Below are 8233 nucleotides of genomic sequence, written 5' to 3'. Positions count from 1 at the left end.
TCTCCCCAGGTCTGATCTTACCCCATCAACACCCTGAATGCTCTCCATGGAAACCGTTCTATTGGCTACAAAGCCACCTGCCTCCATCTTTCCTCCAAAAACATCCCCCCTTTACCCTCAGATCAGAACTGAAACCTGTGTCTGCCTTCAGCAACTCTCTCCAGTGAACGCCCTGCTTTTACTTTTGCCCAGCTTGGCTTCTAGAAGCAGTAGGCAGACTGCTGTAGTCCAGGTTTGCAATTGCTGTTTATGGCCCAGGGCTCCCATGCCTACTTCCAACACCTGCTCTTCCATAGAAAGCCATACTATTGACCAGAAACCCCCCTCCCCTTTCTCAGCCCCACTGCCCACCAGAAAATATTGGTGGGCCTTCAGTTCCCACAGCACCAGGCCCCTGGCCTCTCTCTCCACCCTGGCCACTGCCGCCTTCTCCACTGCCTTCAGCATCTTCATGGACATCCCCTCAGCCCAACCCCCAGCCATCGTACAATGCTCATGACCTCATCTACACATCCTCTCTATAGAAGCTTCCCACTGACTTGGCTACATCTTCAGCCTTGTCATTACTTGGGAAGACTTCAGGCCCAAGATTTCCAATCCTCCACTCCTTTACCCTCACCCCTCAGATGACTGGCTCCTTCATTCCGCCTAAACCTGGTCTTGGTTCCAGTGCTTGGCACTGGGCTACGTAACCATTTGTTGGATTAATGAAAAAAATGAACTGGTCCCCCCACTCCAGAGCATTTCAGTCTCTCATTGCCATTCCCTACCCCGTTCTACCAGCCCTCAGTCCTCTTCAGGCCTCCCTCACCTCCCTGCGCTGTCTACTCTAGACCCTGATGCCAGCCATGACCTTCATGGCTTAAAGCCATTCAAGCTTTGCACACCCTCTGCTGGTTCTGCTGCTGTCCCCAGCCCTGGTTGGTTAGCTCCTAGAACTTACAAGTTTGCCAGCCTCAACAGGAGGCCCTTGCTGACACTGATGTTCCACGATCCTTTAACTCATCCCATGGGGACTGCCATTCCCATCTTCTACTTTTCTTATATTCCAGCCTCACGGCTACACCCCTCCTAATATTTGGCTTCCAGTTTTGCTAAGACCAAGGCTGTCCATCTCAGAAATTTTCTGTATGTCCTCCCAGTCTCTCTCTCCCCTCTTTCTCCCTCCCTCCTTCCCTCTCTCCCTCCCTCCCTCTCCCTTTTGTCTCCTAGGAAGACATGTCTATCCTCTGCTCCATACCTAACCTCTAACTCCATCAATTATTCTCTTTATCTTATACCTCCATCTCTCCCCCTCGTTTGAGTGCTGTTTCCTCCTCAGCCTACAAGGATTTTCAGCTCTCCCTAATCCTTCAGAGAAACCCTCCCTTGACCCTGCCTCCCTCGTAAGCTATCATCTTCTCTCTTGCCTTCCCTTCTCAGCCGAACTTCTTGGAAGCGTTGTCTCCCCTCACTACCTCTGCATCCTCACCTCCCACTCTCTCCTCAATCTACTGCATTATGGTCCTCTGTCCCTCTTGCCTGAAATTGCTCTTTAAAGATCACCAATGGCTTCCTTGTCACCAAATCGAGTGGCCTTTTTCCATCCTCACATCTGACCCTACCACGCGCCCCTTCCTGCCTGCCATTCTCTCTTCCCTTGGCTTTGGAGACGCCGAATGGCTTCAGGTCTCTTGCACCTTGCAGCTCCTTTACTCTCTACTCTTGCCATACGTGGGCCAGTTTTGCTCTACTTTTGTCTTTGTCTTCTTCTCTCTCTACGCTCTCTCCAGAGCAGTCATGTCCATCCTCCTGCTTCCAGCCATTCTCATCACATCCCATTATTTATCATCACTAGCCCTGATCATTCATTCAGTTCCAGACTCAATTCAAGCCCCAAGGTACCTACTGGGCGTGTTCATTTTATGTCAGACAGGGACTTCAAACTCAATGCCTCAAGCTGAAGGTATCATCTTTTCCTCCAGACCGGTCTTTTTTCTTATGGTCCAGTTTCATAAATGGTACAACCATCCACTCAGTTAATACAGCCAGAAACCTGGGAGTCATCACTGCCTCCTTTCTCCCTCTCACCCCCCACATCCAATCCATCACCAAGTTTTATCATGTCTACTTCCTCAATATCTCCCCAGTTTGTCCCCTTCTCTCCAGGCCCATTTTCTGTTTTGCTTCATTTATCTATTCATTCAGCAGTCATTGAATTCTCTGTGACAGTCACTGTGTCAGATTCTGGGGAAACCATGATGAACAAGACAGTCAAGGTGTCTGCCCTCATGACACATTCATTCTAGTGAGGGAAACAGGTAGTGAAGAAACAAATGAATAAATACATAAGGAGCTAGGAAGGCAGTAAATGCATGGCTGTGATAGAGAACAACAGGGCTACCTATTTTAGGTTATGCTGTTCAGAGAAAGCCTTTTTCTTTCTGAGGTACGCAGGCCTCTCACTGCTGTGGCCTCTCCCGCTGCGGAGCACAGGCTCCGGACATGCAGGCTCAGCGGCCATGGCTCACGGGCCCAGGCGCTTCACGGCACGTGGGATCTTCCCGGACTGGGGCACGAACCCATGTCCCCTGCATCGGCAGGCGGACTCTCAACCACTGCGCCACCAGGGAAGCCCCAGAGAAAGCCTTTTTAAGGAGGCCTTATTTAAGCTAAGACCCGGAGGCTGACGAAGAGCCAGCCATGTGAAGAGCCAAGGGTTCAACTTCCCAGGCAGAGGAACCAACAACTGCAAAGATCCAGAGGCCAAAAAGAGCTCAAGTGTGTGACGGAGCAGAAAAGATGCCACTGTGGCTGAAGTGAAGAGAAAGAGGGGGTAAATGGGACAAGATGTGGTCAGAGGGGGAAGCAGGGACCACACCTTGTGGGGTAAACCAGAGAAAGAAGCTTACCTTTGATTCCAAGTACAATCCAAAACCACCGCAAGGTTTTAAGTTAGGGAGATGTGTAGTCTCCTAATGCATTTTGAAAACCAATGACTAGACTGCCACAGGCTAAGAGAGGAGCAAGAGAGCAGCGAGGAGGCCTATGCAGCTGTCCAGGAGAGAGACATGGTGATGGTGGGGCAGGCGGAGAGACGTGGATGGATGAGATATACTTGAGGTAGAACAGAATCTGTCAATAGATTGAACGTGGGGAGTGAGGGGAAGGAAAGAACCAAGGAAGACTCCTGGGGTTTGGGCCTGAGCAACTCGTAAATGGTGCCATTTACTAAGATGGGAAGACTGGGGGAGGAACAGGCTTCCTGCTGCATTCAGATTTTTCCTTTGGACATGTTTAATTTGGAGTTTTCTTTAAGCATTCAAGTGAGGATATCAAGTAGGTGGTTGGTTAAATGAGGCTGGAGATCAGGGAGGTTTGGGATGGACATGAACATTTGGGAGTGACAAGCATATACATGGCATTTGAAGCCACAGGAATGGATGAGCTCACCTTGAGAGAGAATGCGGAGAGGAGAGGAGAGTTTGGATAGAGGAGGAGTGAAGGGAGGGGCCGGTGAGGTAGGGGAAAAAACAGGAGAGCGTGTTCTCCCAGGACTGAGAGAAGAGACTTTTTACAGAAGGAAGAAGTCAATCAGCGCTGGGACACCTGCTGAGAGGTCAGGTCAGATGGAGCCTGGATGGAGCCAACCCACGTGGAGCACCTGCTGTGTGCCAAGCGCTGGGCGCAGGGGGTTAGGTATTACCTCACTGACTCGTCACATCAACTCTATGAGATAGGTGCTATGATTATCACCTCCACTTTACAGATTAGGATATTGAGTCTCAGAGAGGCTAAGTATTTTTCTCAAGGTCCTACAGTTGGGTAGTGGTAGAGCCAGGGTTCAAACGCAAGCAGGCTGTCTCCAGAAGCCCTGTCTTAACCACCACACTGGCCTGCCTGTCATAATATCGGCTCCTAGAAGTGTCTGCTGGATTTGGCCATCTGGCAGTTGTTGGTGATCTTGACAAGAGTGATTTTAGTGAAGGGATAAGGGTAGAAGCCAGAATGCAGTGGTTGACAGATGAATGGACGCTACGGAAGCAGAGACGGAGTGTAGATGGCTCTTTCGAGAAATTCCCCTGTGAAGGAAAGCATAGATGTGGGGCCATAACTAGAGGGAGATGTGGATCAAAGGAAAGTCTAGTCTTTAAAAAAATGTCCCTTTTTCCCCTTCCCTCCCCTTCCGTCCTCTTCCTTCCCTTCCCCTCTCCTGCCCGTTTTTGTTAAGAAGGAAGTTACAGAGCTTGCGTCTTTGTTAAAGAGAATGAGACAGAGAGTGGAAGGGGCTACCCAAAAACGCCTTGGGAAGGTGAGAAGGGTGGACAGTTTGAAAGGTTGGTCTGAGATAGGAGGAAGGTCTCATTCTCCATTGTGATGGGGGAAGAAGGAGCAATGGGGCTATAGAATTTGTGGGGAGAAAAGGAAGTTCCTGTCTGATGGCGCTCATTTTCTCAATGCATAATGAGGTGAGGTTATCAACAGCAAAGGGTGGGGACTGGGGAAGAAACACAAGGACTGAATCATATCCCCATCAATTGTCCCCTGAGCTAGAGCAGTGGTCCCCTCCCTACTTCCACCTTTTCCTCCGTCCTCCACACAGAAGCTAAGTTATTCTTCGGAAAGATTAGAAAGATTAACCCTGCTCCAAAACCTTCAGAGTCTTTACCCATGTCTTTTCCTTTGCCTGGAATGCCTTCTCCATGGCCCACCTTTGCCTGTTGAAGCCTTCTCTGGAACTCTCTAACTGGATACAACTTCTCTATCTAGATGGAACTGATCGCTTCCCATCCTTTGTGATTAACAGATCTACAAGCCTGGCTCTGAGCCCTTTGAGAGCAGGGACTCTGCCATATTCACCTCTGTGCTCCTTCCATGCCAACACAGTTCCTGCTTCATAGTAGGTGCCCTACTGTGTGTTTATCTACATAGTAGATAAACGTACATTGACCTGAGCACACACATGAGAGTCGAGACACCAGCTTTCTGGTCTCTTTCCCTTCCTGCACCTTGGTTTCCATTTTTGTAACGTGAGTGAATGGTTTCTAATGCCTCAGTCCTGATACTGTATGCCTCCACCATTGATGAATTTGCCTGACCCTTCTGGGACGCCATGGACGTTGCCAACCTGTAACCCAAGTTTACAAGCCTCTGGGTGAAGAGGGAATGACTTTTCCACCTACGTGTCAGCCTCTGCCGGAATCAGCCCTTTCGGCTAATAATAATAATAGCCAACATTGTTTGAGTATTTCCTGTGTACCATGCTAAGATCTTTGTGTGTATTTTCTTGTGTAATCCTCACAACAATCATGGAGGTCCGATTTTACAGATGAGGAAACTGAGGTTTGATGAGGTTGGGTAATCTGCCACACAAGGAAGCGGCAGGGTTGGGATTCTGACTCAGGTTCTCTACTTTCTGAGCTCCTGTTCTTAACCACTCTGCTTCTGCTGGGTGCTTGCCTGTAACAGTGGTCTCCACTTTGGCTGCATATTAGACTCACTTGGCGGGCTTTAAACTTATTGATGGCTGGATCCTACCCCCAGAGATCCCGACTCAGTTGGTCTGGGGTATAGTCTGGTCCTTGGGGATTTTTCGAAGCTCCCTAGGTAATTCAATTATGCAGCCAGGATTGAGACCACTGACCTAGAGACCCAGCCCTCAGGTCTGAAGCTAATCCTGACCTGGGCCACCTCAGTCCCACCGGGCTTTTGGGATAGGAGTGGGGAATGGAGGTTGGGATAGAGTCAGGACACAGGGGCAGGAGTAGGGGAGGAGTTGTGCTATGGGAAAAGATATGGAATTCCTCTTATTATATAGGCTGTAGTGCCTGGGGCTAGGCAGACACTACAGCAGAATCCTGGGCCAAACTTGTGTCCGGCGTGGCTTCCTTTCCGCCCCACCCCCCAGGCATACATGGGTCCAAACCCTATGACTTGTTGTCCAGGGGAGCATATCTCTTCCTCCCAGGGTTGATGCTCTTCCCAAAGCGCCCTCCCCACCCAAAGCCTTGGATGCTATTTCCCGTGTGCTCAGACCCTGGCTAGGATGCTGTTGTCAGTGCAGAGTATCTAGAATCCTACGACTCTGCTACCAACAGACGCACCCACCCCCTGGCTTCTTGTCGCTGGACCTGCCCCAATACTGAGTCTGACCAAGTAAAGGGTCTACACCCCACTGGACCAAGCTTCCTGCTCAGGAATCAGGTTCCTGGCTTCAGCTTCCCCAGGGTCTGGCCTCCTTCTTCCTCACCAGTCCTGATGGCCAAGGTCACAGCAAGTCTTATACACAAGCCCACCCAAGTTATGACATGACAGGGTCAAGCGACCTCTTTCCAGAGGACCAGGGTGCTCTTCTGAAGACAGTGCCAGGCGGGAGCAGTCCTCTGCCCGTAGAAACTGGCCTCTGCACGCATGCATGCCAGGGTGGGGTACCCCTGAGGTGGAAAGGGCCTGGACGGGGGAGGAAGGCTGGGAGTTGCTGGGTGGGCCAGGTGGGTGTGGAGGAATTCTCTGTCCAGCTGCACATCTTTATTCATAATGCTTGATTGTTCCTGGCTAGGGAGCTGATCATGCTGTGTGTGTTGGGGTTGGGGGAGCCCTGGGCAGGCCGGCAGGCGGTGGGCTCACTCCACTCCCTTCTTCTGTAACTGCAGTGGGAGTGGGGGTGGCCACGAGCCCGGGGCTCTCAGGCTGCTCACAGCTGGTCCCGATTTGTGGACAATGGGAACTCAGCTCACAGTGCATATCCCATCCGAGCCCCCAGCTCAGTCTGGGACCGCTGGAAGGCTTGCACAGGAATGCGGGCGGAAAGGCTTGGAGGGCGCGCTGCAGAAGAGCCTTCGAGAAAAAGCTTTGCCAGAGAGGGGAGAGGAGCAGTGCGGGGGCGGGGGCGGACAGTGGGAATGGGGCATGCCAGCTGACCTCTGCCAACTGACCGCACTGAGCCGGGCAAGGCCTTGGCAGTGACCTCCACTTCTGCAGCCTTGGACCTCTTGCTGCCTCACCGCTGGGGAAGGGGTGCCAGCTGACACCCCTATAGAAGCAGGGACTCAGCCGAGGGCACACGGGGTCCCCGGCACATCTGGGACTGGCAGCCAGGCTACCAGACCCCAGGCCACACCATTCCTGCTCCTAGAGCCGGCTACTCCTGGTGCTGAAGCCCCAGTCCCTGAGCTCACTGCCTGGGCCAGCCTGAGCCCCTGTGAACCCGGCTCCCCCAGGCCTGCTGCGGAGCACAGGGAGGAGCCCCGGGGGTGACATGGACCCCTGCAGTCCCGGCCCAGCTCCCCCGGGGCGGGGACTCCCTCCACCCCCTCTGCCCCACCAGGCACGGGAGCATCTGGGCTGCTCTGAGGGGATTTGGATCTGGGCTAGGCCAGATGGGGTGGGGGAGATATGGAGAGATGGAGGCTAGAGGAGTAATAATAATAGCCCAACACGTTCTCATCGCAAGGGAAAAAAAAAGGTAACTGTGGTGATGGATATTAACTAAACTTATTGTGGTAGTCATTTTACAATATATATGTCTGTAAATAAATCATTATGTGGTACACCTAAAATGAATACAATGTTATATGTCAATTATACCTCAATTTAAAAATAGTCCAATATATTGAGCATCTAGCATGTGCCAGGCACGGTTTCTAAACGCTGTGTACACATGATCTCGTGACATCCTCACAGACATACTACAGGCAGCTGTGGTCATTGACACCATTTTACAGAGGAGGACACTAAGGCTCAGAAAGGAGACTTAACTTGCTCAGGGTCTCATGACCAGTGATTTGCAGAGCAGAGATCTGAATCCAGGACCATCTGACTCCCAGATGAAGATTCTTGCCACTAAGCTGCTCTTATGAATGCTTCGGGCTCTGAGAGCTTTAGAAATGGCATCTAATTCGTGCCTCCGAACTCAAGGAGGAGTGTCAATGCCAGCCCCAAAGGCACAGATTGAAGTTAAATCTTTTTTAAACTTTTTATTTTATACTGGAATAGAGTTGATTAACAATGTTGTGTTAGTTTCAGGTGTACAGCAAAGTGATTCACTTATACATATACATGTATCTATTCTTTTTCAAATTCTTTTCCCATTTAGGTTGTTAAATAATATTGAGCAGAGTTCCGTGTGTTATACAGGAGGTCCTCGTTGGTTACCATTTTAAACACAGCAGTGTGTACATGTCAATCCCAAACTCCCTAACTATCCCCTCACCCCACACTTCCCCCTTGGTAACCGTAAGTTCGTTCTCTAAGA

This window comes from Mesoplodon densirostris, chromosome X, assembly GCF_025265405.1.
Source record: "Mesoplodon densirostris isolate mMesDen1 chromosome X, mMesDen1 primary haplotype, whole genome shotgun sequence".
In the NCBI taxonomy this organism is placed as follows: domain Eukaryota; kingdom Metazoa; phylum Chordata; class Mammalia; order Artiodactyla; family Ziphiidae; genus Mesoplodon; species Mesoplodon densirostris.
This window is presented reverse-complemented; position numbering follows the sequence as displayed.